Source organism: Anser anser (genome assembly GCF_964211835.1).
Source record: "Anser anser genome assembly, chromosome: 16".
In the NCBI taxonomy this organism is placed as follows: Eukaryota; Metazoa; Chordata; class Aves; order Anseriformes; family Anatidae; genus Anser; species Anser anser.
The window spans coordinates 2,215,799-2,236,428 of record NC_139737.1 but is presented as its reverse complement, the minus strand read 5'-3'; the positions used below and the strand labels follow the sequence as shown (position 1 = coordinate 2,236,428).

The following is a 20,630-nucleotide window of genomic DNA, read 5'->3' as shown; positions in this document are numbered from 1 at the left end:
GAGCCTGGGCTGGCTGGTGAAAGGAGGTCCCTGAAACGCCAGGCTGAGGTTTCACAGAGGATCAGATTTAGCGTGTGGCATCAGTCTGTCTGGCGAGGACATCTGGCTTTCCTTCCATCTGGAGTGGACAGCGCCCATTAAGATGCATCTCTGTTCCCAAGACGTTTCTGACAAGGAAGATCGGAAGGAAGATTTCATGACACGAGGAGATAAAGAGAGCCAAAATTTCTTTAGAGGAAATCATTTTTCCATCAAAGGAGAAAACAGGAGCTGAATTCATGTCTTCAGAAACGTGGTTTCTCTTTTTTTATTATTATTATTTGTTTAAAAAAATATATATTTTTTTGCTTATTTATTGGCCAAATCTCTGACAGGGACAAGAACTCAAAGTCCTCTGTCAGTTCAGGTCTCTGTGTGGTGTTAGCTGGAAAGAGAAAAAGCTGAGAAACTTGCATCAAAACAGTTCTTATGAAATGTTTCTCTTCTGCAGATTTAATAGATACAAATACTTCTACAAATACCCTGAAACTTATTCACCTCTGGTAAAACTTGGTACCTTCTCATTTCTACTGGAGATACAGAAAAAAAAGCAACACACGTTATTATGGATTTTGTGGTAATTCCTCCAATTTATCAACCAAAAAAAAAAAAAAAAAAAATTTTAAAGCAACAGAGACTTTCTCTGTAAGTTAATGTAAGTTACCCTGCTTGTTACCTGGGCTTTGCTGAGTCTGCATTCCTAACCAATGGCTTGACAACGTGGCTTCGTGACCACTTAAAGACCACAACCATGCAAAGCAATGTGTGTGACCAAGGAGAGGACACTGGGCACCTTTTCCACCAAGGCCACCTTGTGCACGTGTGGCTGCCCTGCCCAGGGACCTGCGCTGGGGTAACCCCAAACACCTTGCAAAAAAGCCGCAGAAGCAGCTGCTGGCATACCCCAGGACTCAGCCGATGCTGGAAAACTCCCAATTCCCGGGAGACCTCATTCCGTTCTGCCTCCTTCCGATCTCCCCAGGGCTGCGACGGAGCCGTGCGCCCTGCGCAGGCATTCGTCACGTCCCCGCCTCGACTCTGGCCATCTGCCACGCTGCCTCCAGAGGTGGCTGCCTCCGCTCTAGGTGAATGATGACGGCACGTCCAGAGTGTTATGGGCACTGGGCGGCTTAACACGGCTAAATAAATGTAATGAATATATATGATTTCATTTCCCCCCCCCCCCCCCCGGCCGCATCTCTACGCTGCCGTTTGATCCGATCGACGTGCCGCAGCCTCGCCGCCCGTAAGCCACACGAACGCCCCGTGTCGTGGAGCAGAGCCGGGGTTCTGGCAGGTAGGAGCTCAAGGCAAAAGAGACCCCGGTGCTGCGTATGCATGAGTGGGGAGCTGGCCGTGTCGTACATCACGCTGTGTGCCTGCCCTGACAGCTAGAGGGGCTGCGCCTTCCCATCCCAAGCCAGCCCATCCGCAGCCTCGACACCCCTGTGCACGTACATGCGCGCTCATGCTGGTGACAGCTGAGTACCCCACGGGTGCAGGCACATGAACAGGCAGAGCAGGTGTTTGCAGAGGTGTTTCTGGCTCTCGGGAGGGACAGGGGTGCTCAGGAGGGACAGGGATGCTCAGCGGACGGGTGCCGACTCCACCTCAGCGGAGGAAACTCATCCTTCACCCCGTGATGGATTTACTCCCGTGACCCAGCGGGCAGAGGTCAGGAGACCCTGGCTGAAAACCAGTGAGAAAAGGCATTTTTCAGAAATTCCTGTGGAAACATGTTCCCCCACCACCACCACCAGCTGCTGCACCTCTCCCTTTGCAGCAGAGGGGCCAGGCACAGAGATGCTCCCACAACCTGGGTGCTGCTGGGACGCCTTCCCTGGGGGTCTCCACCTCATCCCAGCTACAGACCAGGTGCTCCTCCAGCTCTACACGCTGTGGGACAACAGCCTGTAAAGCCCCCATCAGCATCCCCCGCTGCCCCTGCATGGCTTGTGCCCTCCTAACAGCTCCTTGCTGGCGGTGACTTACATCCGAAACAAAACGCACGCATTAGAAATGACTTTGACCAGAAGCACAACTTTGCACGCTCGTGTTTCTGCCCCGCTGTCAAAGCCCGTGTCCTCTCCTGTCCCTTTTGTAGGTGCACTTGAAACCACTCATCTCACAGCGAGCCCTTGCGGGTCCTCATCCTACACAAACCAGAGCCCCAAAAAGCAGGGACTGAACCCCCCTCCTCCCCCTAACCCCTCCTGCTCCCTTCCCAAAACATCCCCGGTTGTGGGGATGAGCACACGTGGGGACACGGCAATTTATTGTTTCCGTTTATACAAGGACAGTGCCCCTTCAGAAAGCAGGGGGAGAAAGGAATTAGCCGGGTGAGTTTTCTTTGCCGCTTAATTGTTCCAGCGAGGCTGAGTTCTGGGGTGGGTGATGAATCATTGTTTATGAAATATTTCTTCCAAGAAGATGATTTGAAAAAAATACATTTATAATTTATTGCAACCTCTTGCTTTCCCTGGGAACGGCAGCCAAAGGAGGAAAGTTCCTCCCTCCCCCGGCTGCCCTCCCTCAGTTCATTATCGCTATAATCTTATCTCCCGTACCCTCTCCTCACCCTTTGAATATTACATCTCCTGCTTGTGCACGGAGGTGTAGCCACGCGGGGAGGGGGGAGACTGGGAAAAATCGTCACATATTTCAGGCTGGCTCTATTTAAATGAGTTTGGGATTGTGCTTCTCGGGAGCAGATGGCCCTGGAGATAATGATGCCTGAGCAGCGGAGGCTGGAGCCCCTCTCTCCTGTTGCCATGGCAGGCCACGGGGCTGAAATGGATTCTGCTTATTAAATTTGCGAGCTCTTGTGTACTCAGGATGAATGGCGTTCAGTCATAAAGAGGCCCAGCCTCCTAACGGCGCTGGATAGTTTTATCTTGGAAAGCCAGGCACTCCAGCTCCGCCAGACGAGGGGCTCATTAACCTATTAACAGCAGCCGTGGAGGAGTTCATCCCGCGGGGCTCTGGGCGCGGGATGCTCCCAGCAGCGTGCCCAGCGCCGGCGCTGCTCGTGCCGTGAGAGCCCAGCAAGGCGGTCGATGCGCCGGGCTGGTGGGCAGCTACACGTCCCGTGTGTTTGTGTAGGGCCTAACACAACAAAGCCTCGCTGCTGCTGGGTGCCCGCGGCCCTGCTGCGGGTACTGAGAGGGGTTTGGGATCCACGGAGGGCAGCGGGGTTTGTGTGGGGTGCCAGGACCTGTGTCCTACAGGCGGCATGACCTCCGTGTTTCACAGCGAGATTACATGGAAATGAGTTTAATTCTGCACTGGAGCCATGGGGGGAACTCGGTAGGCCACAGATCATGGCTCTTGATAGAAGCTGCAGGAGGATAAAAGGGGAATATTTGAGATTTAGGGGACAAATATATTTAAAAAAAAAAATCAAAGAAAAGATTGGTCCTCCTTTCCCTTCTGATTTTCCTCTAGGACCAGCTAATGCTCGCACAGCGGTAACCCTCCTCGCACAGACTCAAAACATGGCTGGTTAAATAGAGCTGGTTGAAAAGCTTTACCTGAGAAGTTTCCTTCTGCAGAAAATGGATCTGTGCTTCAATTAAATATTTGTATATCTGCTCCAGACAAGACAGACAAATCTGTTTCTTTTGTTTTTCCAGAGCACTGGAAATGGGTGTTTCCTGACGCTCCCCCTTCCACCCAGCCCTCCCACCCAGGTTTGCTTCAAAAGATGGGGTGAAACTTCAAGTAAAGAACCAGAACTTTTTTTTAAATCAGTATAAAATCAAGTTTACTGACGAGTTGAGGTGTAGCATTGCTGGGATTTTAATTTCTGCTATTCTTCTCTGTAGAGCCACGTTTGACAAACACAGCCATGGTTTGGAAGAATGGAAATTTGATATGCAGTGAGACAACGCATGTTACATTATAATGCAGTTAACTTTGATTAACCAGAGGTTGGTAAAACAGCACTGCACTATATTTAGTTTCACATCACATTTTTTTACATGTTATTATGCAGATTTTTGCACGAGCCTTATTTCACATGCAACCCAACTCTATTTTCTCCCCTGCTTGGGGGGAATCTGGGCTCCTGCATGGCCACCACCAGCCACTTGGCCATGCTGGGTCGCGTCCTGTGCCTGCCCCGGCAGAGCTGGTGGCACCTCCCTGCCCAGAAACCTCAGGATTTGCAAGAAGCATGCCAAAGGCTGCCAGCACTGGACACTTTTTCTCTGGGACCAACACAGAGGTGCAGACCACTTGCTTTGGTGCAAGTCTTCCCGTGCCAAGAGAAGTCAGAGACCAAACGCCTGCAAGTGTACAGGAACCCAGTGATGGACTTGGTTGGGTCCATGGTAGTAAAGTAGGTGAGATATTTTCCAAGGGAAATATTCTTCCCCCATCATTAGAAAATGTTGATTTGTTGGAAAAGGAAGCATCCATAGGCCAGAAATGGGTCTGGAAATGATCTAAAACACCCTCCTTGTTTTCCAAGCCCCTCATACTTGCCTAAAAGTAAGTCATTGCATGGGGTTGGTGCAAATAATCACCCAGTGTGGGAAGACCATCCCTGCCTCTGCAAATGAAGCAGAGAAGTCTAATCCAGCCAAATCTCTTGGCATCTGATTCCCCCAACTTCAGGGGAGACCTGGAGGTTAATACACCTAATGGCAGAGGGAGGTTCGCAAGGATTTTGTTCACTTGGCAAAGCCGGCTGGATCTTTAGATTTAACGTTCCTATTCATTTCGGTGAGTGCTGAGAGGCTACATCCTGCAGTTGGCTTTGAAAATCCTGGTCTCGTCCAGGGACTCCGAACATCTCCCCCGTCAGCTGCTGGACGCACAGCAGCTTCTGCAGTTTGCTCGGCTCTAAGCTGAGCTGAAATGAAATCCCACCCTCGCTCGATACCAGCTCTTTAGAGGGCTCTGCAGACCAGAGCAGCAGAAACGTGTGCCCAGATTTTGACAGAGCTCTCAAAATACAGCCCCAGCAATATCGAACGGCGGCAATTCTGATTTCAAAAAGCTGGTTGGGAGCCCCGGGAAGGTTTTTACCCTCTTTCTCAGGTCCGGCCGTGTCCCCCAGCAGCTCTTGTGCCCAGGCTGGAGGCCAGCCACGTGGGTAGGAGGCACGAGGGCTGCTAAGCCTCCTCTGGCACCCGCACGGATAGCATCTGTGACACATATCCAGGGTCACCTTGGGAGGCTGCGTGAGAGCAGAGTGCCACAACCAGGTCTCCTGCACGCCAGGTTGGTGCCCCCACCCTGCCCCATGTCCCCTGTGGTCTGAGACCCCCCTCAATAGGGGGACAGGCAGGGGACAGGCAGCGGACGGGCAGAACGCTCCTGGGGCAGCTGCTTGCGAGCGCGAGCCGTAGAAAAGGGATTAGCTCCGTCTGCACAATGCAAATCCCCTCGATACACGCCAAGCTCCCAGGCACTCCTGGAGCAGTTTGCCCGGTCCTAACTTACAGCCTGCACCCAGGATCAAGCTTGGCAACTTCTTGTTGCAGGTACGGCCACTGGAGAATCAAAACGGAGCCTACAAATGAAAAGACAATTAGCAGATATTAGAAGGACGTTGAAAAAAGAGGCATCAGAGATGGAGAAAGGTCCCCTGGCCTCCTGGCCCTCACCTTGGGTCATATCATGAGAACAGCTCCCTCCCTTGTCCCCGTGGCTCCTTGGCTGTGTCCTAATCCCCTTGCACAGAGCCTGACCCCGGAGGGACGAGAGGCTTCTGCAGACTTCAACCCACCAAAACCCAGCCCCCAAATTGTGCAGAACCACAGGAGGAAAAGGGGACCGTAGCAGGGCCTTGCTCTTCAGAGCAGCCCCATGCCAGGCGACCATGTGCAACAGAAAGGTTCTCCACGTCCAGCAGGGGAGATTTTTCAAGGATTTATGGAGAACTGTGGCTGAGAGGCTTTCATGTGTGGTGGACACACAGGAGCTGTCAAACGGTACCTGGAAACCTGGCTGGAGCAGGGGGTAAAGCCACGTAACCCTGTACGACTGCTGTAACATTAGCATCCCTCGTGCAGCCCAGGCCTTCACATTCCTACCCTGAAATCAGCATTTACGCACATTTCCCTGAAGTGGAGACTTGTTAAATGGGAAGAGTTGGATTTCTGAATCATCGTTGTCTCTCAAGAGCTGATGCCCCATCAGACAGCTAAAGTGCTGCAAAGCTGGGGCTCCTGGCCAGAGCTGGCAGGGGCTGGGATGGCCAGGAAGGAGCTCCACCAAAGCTGCCGGTCTGGGGAGTTTGAACAAAGCCAGATGAGAGCTGAAAATCTCCTTCCCTGATCCCTGGAACGGGCTGGACATCTGGACCTCAAATGGACAAAAAGGGCAGTCGTGGCTTGTAGGAGCAGAGGGACATAGTGACTTCTCATCACCATCATTCATTATGTTCCTCTCTTTTCCATCCCTTGTCCTCTGCACAAGCAGAGCGGAGCCCAGGAGGTGCAGACACCCCGGCGGGTGCCGGACTCCTCACACTCAAGGGCTGCTGTCAGCACCAGGACCTGCAGGAGCAAGAAGGGTTTCCTGAGATTGGAGACCAAAACCCCCGTGTGCTTCCTGAGACAGTCACTTTTCTGCCCCAGGATTTATGAAGCAAACAAGGAAAAGGCACATTAGACACACTGGTAAAAGCAAGTTAAAAACACAGGGTAAAAATTGGTCTTTTCCCTCCCTTTGTTCCTAAAGAACCCATTTGGAACCCGAGATTTTTCCTGCCTGTGAATGCTTCTTGTGTCTGCCCAAAGTGGGACATACCCACAAGCAATTTTGCAAATTGAAGACAAACACTTCAGTCACGAAGCCAGCTTAACTTCACAGGGAAAACAAGAACGGCATTAACCCGGCATTCTTCAAGTAACGTTTTAGTTTTTTTTCTGTTAAAAAATAAATTACTGACTGTGGAAGGAAGAAAGGAATCATTTTGCTGTGATAATTGCAAAGCACACAAAAAAGGCAATTTTTTGCCTGACTTACATTTAGAAAATGTCTCAGCTTTTACCAAACAGCCTTGGTTACCAACAGAAAGCAAGCACTGAAATATGCAAATATTTAAAAACTCGCGAGCAAATCCCTGGAGAAGAAGGAACAAAAAGGAGCGGGGGGAAGGGGTGCCGGGAGATAAGAGATGCCGCAGGCTGGGAGCTGCCTTTCTAAAGCCTCTTGGAAGTTTTAGCTGGGGACAGCCTGGGAAAGCCATGGCACGAGGCTGTCCTCGGAGGTCCAGCTCTCACGTCAGCCTCTGCCACTCGGACCAGAAAAGCAAATTGCTGCTGCGCAGGCTGGGATGTCTGCAGCAACCTCAGCCTGTCCCTGCACTCTCTCGAAGCAGCACATTTCAGTGCTCCTTAGGCTTCGGCGGCCCCATGGCACAGAAGGGACAAAGCGCACCCCTCGGCTCTTTCCCAGCCTGGATGAAGGCTGGGCAGTCTTCATCCTATTTACACCTGGTCGGCACCGAAGGTTGCGTCACAAATCACTAGAGCTCGGGGTTTCATCTTCCCATTTAAATAATGACTTGTATTTGGAAGCTTGCATCCTGGTTGCTTTGTCTGCCCTCGGTGTCCGTGTCCAGTGGGCAGCCACCCGAGCCCCATGGGGGGGCAGTCTGCGAGCCCTGGGCCATGCCTAGGGAAATGTTCGTCTTCTTTCCTTGTTCTTTGCTTGTATATTGCTAATAGACCCCATGAACAAGGGTTTCCATTTGTAAAATGGTTTATGGGCACTTCTGGTGTTATTCTGTTGGGAAGCGACTCCTGTTGTAAATGGGAATAAACTGGGGCATGCTGGGGCCTTGCTGGGCATCAAACCTGGGCAGGCTGCAAGTTCGGAAGAGGCAAAAGGAGATATTCCTTTGCAGGATGATTAGCAGGAAGGAATCTCCTTGCACAAGGAAAAAAAAAAAAAGCAAATTCAAAAAACAACCGGAGAATTTCATGGAGGGAAAAAAAAATCCATCAGACGAGACTTTGTGGCTAATGCAGGAATCTCTGCAGCCCCGGATCCCTGTGGCCAGGTAACGGGCACGGGGGGAGGCATCCTGCTCTGCTTCCCATCGCTGCCCTGACCCGGTGCAGGTGTCCATACAGCACGTTCCTATAGGAGCGGATCCTATGGCTCCTATATGGCTCCCCTCCCGTCCTACAGCTTGCGCGTGTGCGCGGGGGGGGCCCGGCCGAGGTCTGTGGGCGGGCGCGCGTGTGCGTGCATGCGTGCGAGCCCCAGGCGCTGGGTGCATTTTCCTCCTCGCACGCTGACACGGCCTCGCTTTTGTTTGCTGAGTAAATAGAAAAGCCACGGTGGCAGGAAGGAGAAAGGCACGGCAGCGCCCAGCGAGCAGCCCCTGCTTACAATGACAAAGGGCTCTGCCACACTTCTGGGAGGAAATTTTCCTTCCAGACTTCAGGGCTCATTAAGTGAGTGGGCACAGCTAATAGGCTTTGTGTGCGAACGGCCCCAGCCTTGCAAGGTCCAGCTGTCACCGGGGCGAATGTCAAAACTAACAGCGGGCCCAGCCATTCTCCACCCCGCTCCGGCTTTAAAATTTATCTTTAAAAGGGGGAGGAGCGGGCAGGGAAAAGTAGCGAGCAATTAATGGGAGACAAAAGCAAATGGACCCGGCGGGCTGATCGCAGGGGGTGTAAGACCCTCGAGCTGGGCCGGAGGGTTGGTGGGGAAGAGAAAGGAAAACTGGGAGCCCCCCTGTCAAGCAGAAACTCGTCGCGGTGCTAAATGCAGGGGCAGGGCTGGGAGGATGCTGAGGAATTGAGGGTCCGAGTGGTCCCTCTCCGTGCCGGGCTGATGCAGCCGTCTCCCTGCCGAGCATCCTCGCTCCCCAAAATCTCGCTCACAGATGGTGACTCCGAGAAGGCGAGCACACGTCTTCCCGCGGATAAGCCGGAGGTCAGGCTCCTCCGAAGTTTAGTCTCTCGCTGCCAGCAGAAAGCTGACGAAAATATGCAGAAATAAATATGCTGCTATGTTTAACTTTTCTCTCTGTCACCCCATCCAATCTCAGCCTGCCCTGAAATAATATTTGCATGCGTTTGCTTTATCCCCCTGTCAGCTCCGTCTGGAGGGAGACGCACAAATGGCTCGTTTGAGGGTATTTGTGATTCATGTGATACATCAATGGGAAAAAGGATTTTAAATCTCCAGAACTTTTAATAGCTTACTGGGTCTTGGCACCCACAGTCCCCCAGAATGTGCCTGCTGTATATTTAGCTAACCTCGAGCTGACTTTGATTCCAGGCAGCAGCATCACACGCTCCAGAGCTTGCCAACGTTTCTTTGTTTCGCAGAACGTGCCCCTACTCCATGCCCGATTTCCCACATTCTTAAAATACCTGGGGACATCCTTTCACTTTTACTGCCGAAGACTGTTTTTCCGTGCCCCTTTGAGCCACTTGGTCTCCGCGTCAAGGAGAGATTGTGCCTGCTCAGCCTGAATTCATGACATTTACACAGCGCTTTGCTACTTCTGGGCAGAGGACATGAGGTGCAAACAGCGCGAGCTGCAAATCAGACAATTTACAAGCCAAACCCTCTCAGTTTTTCAAATGGGAAAGTGCTATCTTTGTGCAAATCCTCCAGATCTGTGTCTGAAAAAAAAAAATGGGGTTCCTGAAACGAAGGTGCTTGCAAGGGTCTGCCCTTGCATATTGGTTTAAATGGGGTCTAACCGCATTAATGCAATGCCCTGATACAACTGCAGCTCCAGGCAGTGGCTGCGCAGCTTTCCGGTGCCCTGCTGCATCCTCTGTCCTCTCAGGTGCGGAAATGCTGTGATAAAACAGAGAGAGAGACCTCTCAAGGGGAAGTTTGGGGTTAGTCTGAGGCACAAAATACAGCCACGGAAGAGGTAAAGCACTCCTGGAAGCCCTCGAGGGTCCCTGTAAACAGCACGGAAATTTTGCCTGAATGAGTCACGCGGGCGAGAGCTGGAGCTCTCAAAAGCCACAACAATACACCTTGATGGGAAGGAAGCGAGGAGAGAGAGCCTACTCCAAACACATCTGCTCAGATCCAGGGATCAGCTTGTTGCACTTGTGCGGGGAAATCTGTGCAAACAAACAGTTATTGAACGGGTCAGCTGAGCAGAGCGGCTGAAGGATGCGAACAATGCCGCGGTTGATTCGCTTAATGTATGCCAAGGCCATTCACCAGGCGAGCACCTCTCGAGGAGCCACGTGATGAACGGACCCCGTTCGCCGCTCGCCGAGGCCACGCATTTGGGATGCTGGGGGTGATTTTTGCTACCGGGAGCGACAAGGACGGCGAGGGAGCCGCGCCACTTCCAGCACCTCTGTGTCGTGGGGGTTTTGTTCTCGTTAATGCCGTGGGGGTAGGAGAGGGGGGCGCTGAGCTCCCAGCCAAGGCACGGTGCTGCGGGTCTATGCTTTGCCTCCCTGGTAAAGGACAGCCTTCAAAATTTGGGCTGTTGATGGGTTGCAATGAGCCCCAGCAGCAGAAAGTGGGCGATGGTTTCAGTGTTTCCTCCACGTGCAGCCTCAGCTCGCTACGTGCACAGCCTCCAGGTTTGACAAATTTACCCTCTCCTCTGCCCAAGGACCCTCCACGGCCACTCGCAGCTTCCCCCTGTTTAATTGCTCTTCAAGCGTGTTTGATGGATAACTTTTCTCTAAAATAAAGCGAATGGACTGTTTATGGGCCACACCAGGCTGCTGTTTGGGTTCCTTTGATGCATGCATCACAGGTTGATGCTTTTCCCCCTTGCTGATGGTTTTCTCATCCCTCCTTAGCCTGCAAAATCTGCTGCTTTTTGAACACTTGAGGTGTGAGGGTTTCATGCCCTTGGCATGGTTGGATGGTTTGTGCTCCAGGCAAGATACTAGGGAGCACACGAAGCTGCCGGGCAGCAGGTGAGCAGCATCAAAGCATCATTTTAAAGCATTACCCCCGCTCTTCAAGAACACCTGCAGGTAGGGAAAAGCAGGAGAACAGGCTGATAAAGAGGGTGAGAGGAGGAACGAGAGAAGCATCAGAAAAGGGAGAAGAGGCAGACAGACAGACAGGGCAGGATGGTGCTGCATGGCAGGGAACATCCCTCACCCCACTGCAGGGACTGTGGGGACAGCCTGGCTGATGGCCTTTGTCTGGCCACCTGGGCCCCCCCTAGCCTGGAGATTTTGGGGGCTGCAGGCTGGCCAGCCTCACCTCTTTGCCCATGCCATTGCCTCCATCCCCCTCGACGCCAGGGCCCGCCAGGATTCCCCACGCATCTGTATGCAAATCGTGGGCCGCTGGCACCAGGGGGGAACACTTTGTTCGGAGCAGCTCCGGCACAGCTGCGATGCTTCCCAGGGCCGGCCGGGCTGGAAGCAGCCCCAACATTGCCCACACTGCAGGGCTTGGGCATGGGGAAATGTCAGCGAGGGCACTGCAGGATTCCAGAGAATGAGCCCAAGATCGCCCATCCCACAGCCACCGTCTGCCGTGAGCCCCCAGTGTGTCCCCATTCACCGAGGGGTCTTGGATAGGGCCAGAAAAAAAATGCAACCTGCTTTTATAAAGCACCAGGGAAGGTCTCTGGGGAGCAGGAGATGGCACAGGACAGAGCTGAGGTTGGGAAACCAGGCTCGAATGCTTTCTGGACCGATGTGGCTCCTTGTGTCCAGCCGGGCAGCGCTGGCTGGGAGGAGACCTGCCAGGAGACACAAAGTGCAGCCTCCTGGGTAAGATAGCTTGGGTTTTCTTCACTCTCCCAGCCTTCTTCCTGAACTTTTTTTCCTGTTAGAAACACATCATATTCCAAAAAAAATCCTATTGGCTCCAAAACCTATCTATTTTCATCACAAAGTGTTTACAGGGCCCAAGTGATTAGCCAGCCCCCTCTGCAAATAGAGGAACCCACAACGCCATGGGAGCTGATTTTTCAATCTACCAAGTCCAGAGCAGCAGAAATCCCTGCTGACGCTGAAATGAGGCATTGATCCCCAAAAAAGAGAGCGGCGTCGGAGGCACTGGCCCCAAGGAGCCATCAGACAGGGGCTGGCAGGCTGAGACCCCCCCTGCCTCGCCGCGGGTTTTCGGACATGATGGGAGCCCCCAGCACAGGGTGTGCAGGGCTGGCGGGATGAGCAGGACACAGCAGTGGGCTCCTGGCAGGGCTCGGTGCCCGGCCAGCATCTGCCCTGGGCACAAACTGCTCTCGGGGAGCAAGGGGGGGGTCCCGTTTTCCAACGGAGTTGTCATTTGCAACTCAAACGGCCGCTGCCTCGGGGGATCTGTTTATTTTCTCCTTTCTGCTGGATGAGATTCTCTGGCTCAACGTTTTATAAAAGCAGATTTTATTTTTCCCTTCATCCCATGTGACACAGATGCAAATGGGGAACAGTAGGATGCCAGCTTATCTTTTATTTGTGCTTTTAGGTTATAATTGCAGTCTGAATCACTGACTTTTAAGTTACGCTACGTTCTGCCTCAGCAGAGAAAGGGAGAGGAGCGGAAACAGGGAACGATCCCTTGAAGTTCAGTAACACCAAGCAGCTTTGCCTTCAGACAAAAAGGCATTTGCAAATGTTCCTCCCGTTCGTTAAAGGCACAAACAATTTCCGTGATGAAATAATAAAGAGAGTTAATTGAGATGGAAGAAGGAAAAAAGAAAATCAAACAAGAAAGGCTGCTTTGGGTTCGGTGACCACGGTGCTCACCACTGCGGTGCCCGTTTTGCAGCTCTGATTTGGGGAGTTTGGGGTGTTTCTCCTCACCCAAAAGCAGCATTTGGGAGGCTCACAAAGCAATGCTGTCTGTCCGGATTGCCCCCCCGGCCACCAAGCAGCCCTGCCTGATGCCGGCAGTCTGTCTGTCTGTCTGTCTGTCTGCTGCCACCGCTTCCTCCCCGCTCCTGCCGGGGCTGGCGACTGCAGCCGCACCACGGCCGGCACCAGCACGGCCGCAGGAGCCACGGCTGCTGGAGGCAACGGGGGCAGCTCGGCCCCATTCCCTGCTCCAGCACTGTGTGGGGCACCTGGGCTGGGCTGGCTGCTCAGCACCTCCACCCCGACCCCTCACAGGGACGGGCAGCACCATGCTCCCCTAAATCCCCAAACAGCATCAGTTTGGCTGTGGAAAGGGGTTTTCACTCAACACAGAGCCAAGCTTCCCTTCAAAAGCTGTATGTGTTTGGTTAGCCAACCTCAGCACCCCCACAGCATCAGGTCGGGGTAATTAAAGACCTTGTGCTAATGAGGAAACCCTGGCTCAAGAGCCTAATTGATGCTTCCAAGCCCACGCCTATTGCCAATTGCCAGAGCTGGACCCACAGCCCAGGGCTCCTGAGTTAACACGTGAAATCCTTCCTGTAAATAAGAATTCCCTCCTCTATTTCCAACCTCCAGCACTGGGACAGGAGCAGACGGGCACGGGGCTGGGCCGGGTGCTGCAGGATCCAAGGGGCCGTGAGATGCAGGGGATGGGGATGGGTGCTGCGAGACGCAGGGGACAGCGACGGATGCTGCCGGCCTTTCTGCCCTGCTAAAAACCCATCCAGAGGCTCCCGGGTGGACAATAACGTCACTCGCCGCCCCGCGTGCCCCCGGCAATGACCCCGGAGGACCACCCTCCTCGGAGGTGAAGGGTAAGGCGGCCGCCCCACTAAATCAGCCCTCTCAATCTTCCCCGGACAAAGGCTGTTGGGGGGCAGCGGGTCCTGGGGGGCCGGGGCAGGGCTGGCTGGTGGGAAGCAGCACCCCAGGGTCACAGGCAGAGGGATGCGGAGGGGGAGCAGGGCTGCAGAGGGGAAGGGGCAGCTCCCCCCCGACCCCTCAGCCTCCACGGGGCTCCTTCCCCTTGGCCTTTGCTCCTCCATCGTGCTGCTCCTCCGAGCCTGGCCCTGGAAACGCGGAAACCCCAGCACGGTTCATGGAGTATTTCACTCCCGGATAATTTACGGACGCAGCATCTGCCAGGCACTGTATTTAATCTCAGCTTTCACGTCCTCCAGTCCCTTTCACAATGCGTTTGAGTGGAGGGTGGTTTTTTTTTGCTTAAAAGAACCCCCAAAAGCACTAAAAGGGCCTCTTCGTCCATTCCCAGTCTTGGGTCTGGAGCGGCTCCTCCAAGCACTGAGAAACTCGGTGCGAAGACTGCCTCGTCCCACGGGACCTCAGCCGTGGCCGAGGTGTGACGGCAGTACCGAACCAACCTTCCTTTCTCTCCTCTGCACACAGCGGGGGCTGAGACCTGCCTCATCACGTAACGCCTGCCTTGAATTAGGTTGATATTATGGACTTAAGAAGCTCCTGGTGACAGGATTGACACAGACAGGGTAAAACAGACACAGGACTTGAAAACAGAGGTGGAGGTGGGAGACAGCAAGCAATTAGGGCTTGGAAATGCCCCGGACTGCACAGCTTTGTTATCCCTGCAGATTTGCCTTCATACAGAGCAACATCAGAAGATGGAATTGGGAAGGAGATATTTCCTTCATGTCCAAAAAAAAAAAAAAAGACAAAACCCATCACCAGCAAGATCAAACCCGTTACATTTGCCAGCTAAATTTCTCATCCACACAGAGCCCGCATCTAATTGTGAAAATTAATTGTGAAGCACGCTGGCTATTTATGTGTCCTGATGCCCAGATCAGCTTTGGGCTGCACGCCTGGGCTGCGTCCCCTCTCCTCGTGTGTCCCCATCCCTGCGTGTCCCTGCGAGGTCCCTCATCCCAGGCCAGGCTTGGCACAGACCAGATGCATACTTTCATACGAGCCTCACTAATGGCCTTTCAGGTACAACATTATTATTTTCCTCTAATGGCGTGCTTTTCTCTTTCTTCCTCGCTGGCTCATAAAAGGCACATCATAACTACAGAGGGAGGGAAAAAAAAAAAAAAAAAGGCAAAAGCTTTGCAAATTACAGCAATCAGAGAGCCTGAACCATTAGGAGCATCTGGGACTGCATTTTACATAACAGTGGACACTTTCTTTGAGACAATTACAGCTAATAATGAATTAGGATTGACTGGGCTGTAAACGTTTCAAATTGCAATTCAGAGACTGTCACTCCCCGCCATCCCCTCCTCTCCGGAAAAAGCCCTCCTAATGCTCGGCACAAGCGGGCTGCCCAGGCTTTGGCACTGAGCGGCTGAGTTCCCCTCCGTGGGCTCAGCCTGGGCTCTGCCAGAGCAGGGGTGTTGTCTCCAAACATCCCGAATCCCAGTACACCTACTTACAGTGTAAACCAGGTGCTTCGTCCCCGCGTGTTCCAACTCATCCCGATTTAGGGACGCTGCTTTCCTCCAAGGACTGTATCTCCAAAGAATGAGGGAACGGTCCTAAGCACCTGGGGGAATGCTGTATTTGGGTCCTCTCTCCTCCTTCCCCAGCCCCCTGTGAGCCCAGAATCATGCCTCCAGCTCAGTTCTGTCCCAGGTTTTTGTCCCATCTGGGCTGTCATGGGGCTGGAGCCTCGTGTGTGCCCAGAGCCGAGCCAGGCAGGACCATTCCCCATCACTGGCTCAGTACCTGCCACATGTTGCAGCTTTTTATCCCCAGTTTGGGGCAGTAAGACCTTGCAGATTTAGGGAATTTAGCAGTGCACAAATTTAATACAAACTAGAAATGTTACTGCTCTTCTCACCTTGCCTCTGATGGTGGCACCGGCTCCTGCAGTGCCGCTGCTTGGGGCACAGCATTGGCATGCAGCCCCCTGCAAACCACCCGCAGAAAAACACCCCCCACACACCGCAGGAGCCGTCCCCCAGCTGGGAAGTCCCCGAGTGCCCCCGCAGAGCCAGGACAGGGTCCCCACAAAGGCACAAACCCAGCAGCTGGGTGCTGCGTGCCCGCTCTCCCGCTGCAGCTGCCCTGCGGCACAGGTAGCCGGGCACCAGCTGAGGAAGAGACATCAATCCCTTGGCTTTCACCAGAATAAAAAAACCTTTCCTGAAAAGGCAGCAAGTATAGAGAGGGAGATTGAGAGGAGGGAACACTCGCTGCTGCTCCGCTGGGCGTGCAGATGTGCTGTCAATGGGCTGCTCTCTGCCCTCTCAAAGCCCCCTTCTCTCCCGACTTGGCAGATCCTAAAAGGCCACTTGTTGGTGAGTTGGCTGCCGTCTTCACCTCAGGCTTCAAAGAGCAGTCGCCCTGGCCTGTCCTCACCCCGTCTCCATCTCGGTTTTGTCTCCCTTTCCCAGGGGGTCACCAAACAGAGGGCACGTGAAGCAAGGACCCCAAATCCTCCCGATCTCAGCCCTTCTTGGGGAAACAGGGAATATTCAGGGATAAAACAAAGCAAACTCAACCTGAAGCAAAAGAAATCCCACATTCCCCTTTCAGACAAACCCAGGAACTTTTTTATATCTAATCCTTGGTGATATCTGATTTTGAAGTGCTCGGCAAGATGCTCCACTGTCGTCAAGCCACAGAGCACAGCTGGCACCTCTTGCAGCCCGGGCCCACCTTCCCTTCCATCTAATCCTACAAGAGTTAGGACAACAGCATCTCCTTCCCTTCTTTGGGAAAGCTGAGGAGTGCATAGGAAATACAGCTGCCTATTTTATAGAGATGGCCCTCACCAGCTTTAAAACTCTAATTATAGAAGAATAACAAGGCTCTGAAGCTCAGAAGCACTTAGATATTATTTCAAGCCCACCAATGAGGAAGTTACAGCGGCTGTAATTAAACGTGACACAGAGAAGTCAAGCATTAAACGCAGGTTCATTAAAAAGCGCGGGGACTCGGTGATCCATAAAGGCAGGCCCGTGTAGTTGTGGGCCAGGCGGGGAGGAAGGCAGCACAGGGAAGCATCGCCCGTCTGCCTCCAGCACCCAGCAGGAAAACTCCGTCAGGTTGTGCGGGCCCTGAAGCCGTCTGTCTTTACTGCATGTCAAGAAAAAACACAAAACAACCCCGAAGCCTGAGAAAACAGTGTTGATACTTGGGTGCTGTCCCTCCAGCTGGTACCTTGTGCCGCCCAAGCTGCTCTCACGGAGCATCAGGCAGGATTGGGCCTGCTGGTGCTGAGCCCAGGCTGCCCGTAGGGCCTAGACTGGGGCCAGACAGCTGCCTCCTGCTTTGGGTAAGCCCAGGGTGATTTTGTAGGGGTATCACCACGGTGCATGGGGAGACAGTGGGGTGTATGCGGAGGCAGTGGGGTGCATGGGGAGGCAACGGGGTGCACGGGGTCGCAATGGGGTGCCAGCTCCCCACGCAGCATCCCAGGGCAAAAGCCGTGAGCACAACAGTAGGGCCCTAACCACCACCACCCCACCGAGACCCCGTAAGGGAGAAAAACCCACCTGGGACCTCAGCAGGAATAAAACCCCGCATAGCACAAAAAACAACCCCCGAACCCCCCGAAACCGAAGCGAACCGTCCCGAAACCCCTCAGAGACTGCTAGATTTTTCTTAAAAGCTGCGGAAGAAGGGAGGACGGCAGCGAAGAATAGAAGAAAGGAGGGATGAACAGCGCGACCCCCCCGACCCGGAGCGTGCAGCCCCGCAGCCCCGGCTTTGTGCGCGCCCCTTCCCCCAGCGCCCGGGTGTACAATCGGGGCAGCTGCCTGGAACGGGGCCGGCTGCCGCGCAGGAGAGGGCACGGGGGCAGAGAGTAATTTATTTACTCCTTACAATGTGCTGTTTGAACAGGCTCCTAAAGAAAACGGAGGAGGAAGCAACACTCTGCCAGGCGGGAGGAGGGCGGGGGGGGGGGGGGGGGGAGACGGTCCTAAATGGATTAGAAATTTACCCCGCAACTGTGGGCCTTTAATTGATACATGGGGAGGCGGGGGGGGGGAGCGGTAAAATTTCCCTCTAATTGTATTAAAGATACACTAATTAGGTTGATTAAAAACAGAAAGGCTGTTTCTTTCTTTCCCCAGAAGGCCTAAGGGATGGCAGCGGGGAGGGGGGAGAAGTGCAAACAGATTGGAGTTAAAAAAAAAAAAAAAGAGTGAAAAGAGAAGAGCTGAGCCCTGTGAGAGGGGCAGGCGTGGGGTTTCACCGCTGGCCATGATGCTGAGCCCTGGGCAGAGCGGGGACCATGTACCAGGGGTGTGAGGATGGGCAAGGCTTTGACTTGCCCCCGGGAGTGGGCACCCTCGGCAGCTCCAGCACCCTGACGTGCCAGGCTTTGCCTAGCCACCATGCCCTGAAATTGGATTTTGTGGTTATTTTGTCCCTGGTTTGTGAATTTTTGATCAGCCTTATTTACGCAAATGTCTGTAAGCCCTCGTGCATCTGGGTATGTATTATAAAGCTTGGAAATAAAGACCGCACTTTTGCCCCAAAAAGAATAAGCATAAAGCAGTGGTTTCAGCTGTTCGGTCCTCTCTTGGGCAATCCCAACTATTAAAAAATGGACATGGTGAAAGGGAGAGGATGGAAAAAATCATCTCAACCCCCAAACCTCCCTCTGTAAGAGGTGTTTTCCTTTTCCCAGTGGTTTCTGATGGGAGAAAGTCCAGTACAGCCCCAGCCCGGCAGCCTGCTGGACTTCCCTGTTACTTTCCATCTCCTTCCTGCATTTGGCAGCTTTTTGCCTGGGAATTCCTGCTTTGAGGAACAACCTGGCCTTTACTCTTCCTTTAGGAGAGACAAAAAAGTACTTTTCAGCCTGGGGAAAAGTTTCTCTGTAAAAGGTTTTCTTCTTCGTGTATAAGGCAGCAGCTAATTGATTCTTAAAAGGGCCAGGCTGGAAAACAGGAATGGCAAATAAAGAGCTGTGACTTTAAGGGAGATGAACGAGACAATGTTTTTTTTCCCCCTTCCTCTTCCAAATGACCATTTTCTCCTTAGCCTAAAACCACGGGATGAAGGGCAAAGTCAAATTGAGGAAGGAAGCTCGGTGAGTTCTGATGCTTCCATTACTGCATAATCAGAGGCTGAAACTGCAATCAACAGAAACCTCCTTTGCAACCCAGCAGCTTTCAAAAAAAAAAAAAATATGAAAGGCAGATAATTTTCTTTGTGGGACTTTATGTTCCTGAACCACCGCCTCCTTTCCGGCCTTTTTTCCTGATGTTTGTTTGGAGGGGAGAAGCGGAGGGCCCCGAGGAGCAGCGGCGAGCTGGAGGTCGGGGCAGGGCGATGCAGGACGAGGGCGTCACGGCCCCGAGAACACAGGTAGGCACCAAAGAGGCTGGAAAATGACCGTAGTTGTTCAAGAAGTGCATCCACTTGAAGGATGAGGAGAAAAGGGGCAGTTTTCTGCCTTTTCCTTTGGCTGAACCCACCTTTCAGGTTGTCCAAGCCTGGATCTGTCCCCACTCCTGAGCTTGCCCCTGTAAATCTCACCAGCATCTCATGTCTGGGAGGGTTTCAGCTGGAGACCACTACTGTAAACTGGTTATCTCACTGCAAATATAAGCTTCTGCTTGCTGGGAGAATTCAGCATCGAACGTGTCAGCATCCCCTGAAGGAGCAAAGTGGGGCACAATCAGAAATCTCTGCAGCGTCTAGACCCAGATCCAATCCCGCCATGCGGAAATTAAACATACAGCTGCAGAAAAAGAGAGGAAAAATAGTTCTTTTCCAACCCAAGAAGAGGTTTGCCATTTGTCTAGGTGGAGTTGCAAGCAGGCAGACTTTAGAGGAGGTCCTGGGCCAGTGCTCTGCCCGCCCGGGATGCCGACAGCGGAGCACTGGGACCGCAGGTCTCACGCCAGCCACAGCGCCCGCAGCTTCCCCGGCAGCCACAGGCCTGGAGATAACCGGCTTAGCTGGATTAAAACCAACTGGATCTTTCATTAGCAGATTAGGATTATTGCTGATATTTCATACTGCTGAGGCAGCCTAGAGGGCTTCCTGAAGTCCTGGAACAGCCTCCAAACAAACATTTAGAAGTCTATGGGATATCTTTTCTTGGAAATGGATGCTCACGGATTTAATCTCTTCACCTCACGTACTTCATCTAAACCTTTGGAACGGCAACAAGCTAAGCAGGGACCGGCAAAAATGGAGCCCGAGCCCCGGCACGCTCAGGGCAGGCAGGATCCAGCCTGGATCTGGGCTCAGACCTCGCTTTGCAGCAGCAAAACTTCCTTATTGTCACCCCCGTCTGCAGCCGCTCTCCTCCTGAAAGCATCTCTCAGCTTCAGAGGCTTCCCAAGCCCCTTTGACAAACACCTCGAGCCTTTGTAGGCGACTATCGCGCTCCGCCACAAGCAACGTGCCCTGCGAGCTATTCCCTCGGCCGCACAAAAAGCAACCAAACCCTTCAAAGGCAGCTTTTGATCGTCTCTGAGCCGGCCAGGATCTGAGCAGCCTGCGAGCATCGGCGGCGCGCTGCTGCTGGAGCTCGCCGTGCCCAGGGCACGCCAGGAGGGTTTGAGATGCCAGCAGCGAGTCGCCCTGCTCCCAGCCCCGCTCTGCTTCACCTTCACATTTGGGAAATTCTTGGCAGTACGACCCTAAGTGAACAGCGATTGAATAAAGTTCTTGCTACGACGCAACACGTCGCACACACCTTTGCACCGTGGAAATGGCAATGGGGGTTGCAAACCAGTGGCAACCCCAGCTGCCCAGGTTTCCCACTGCTCGCAGCTTTCAAAATACACAAGGCAGGAATTTATTTATTTTTGAGCTACTAATATGTTTGCTGGGAAATTAAGTTTCAGAAGGACTAAAAAT

General features: G+C 53.1%; 1 long non-coding RNA gene across 1 annotated transcript; it reads right to left on the bottom strand.

The window, feature by feature from the left end:
* Positions 1-6,599: 6,599 nt before the first annotated feature.
* Positions 6,600-17,690, bottom strand: LOC310882518. The gene is made up of 3 exons (XR_014572997.1): positions 17,631-17,690; positions 15,233-15,342; positions 6,600-14,865 (listed from the first exon to the last, which is right to left on the bottom strand). It is a non-coding gene; the product is annotated as an uncharacterized lncRNA (long non-coding RNA).
* Positions 17,691-20,630: the final 2,940 nt, after the last annotated feature.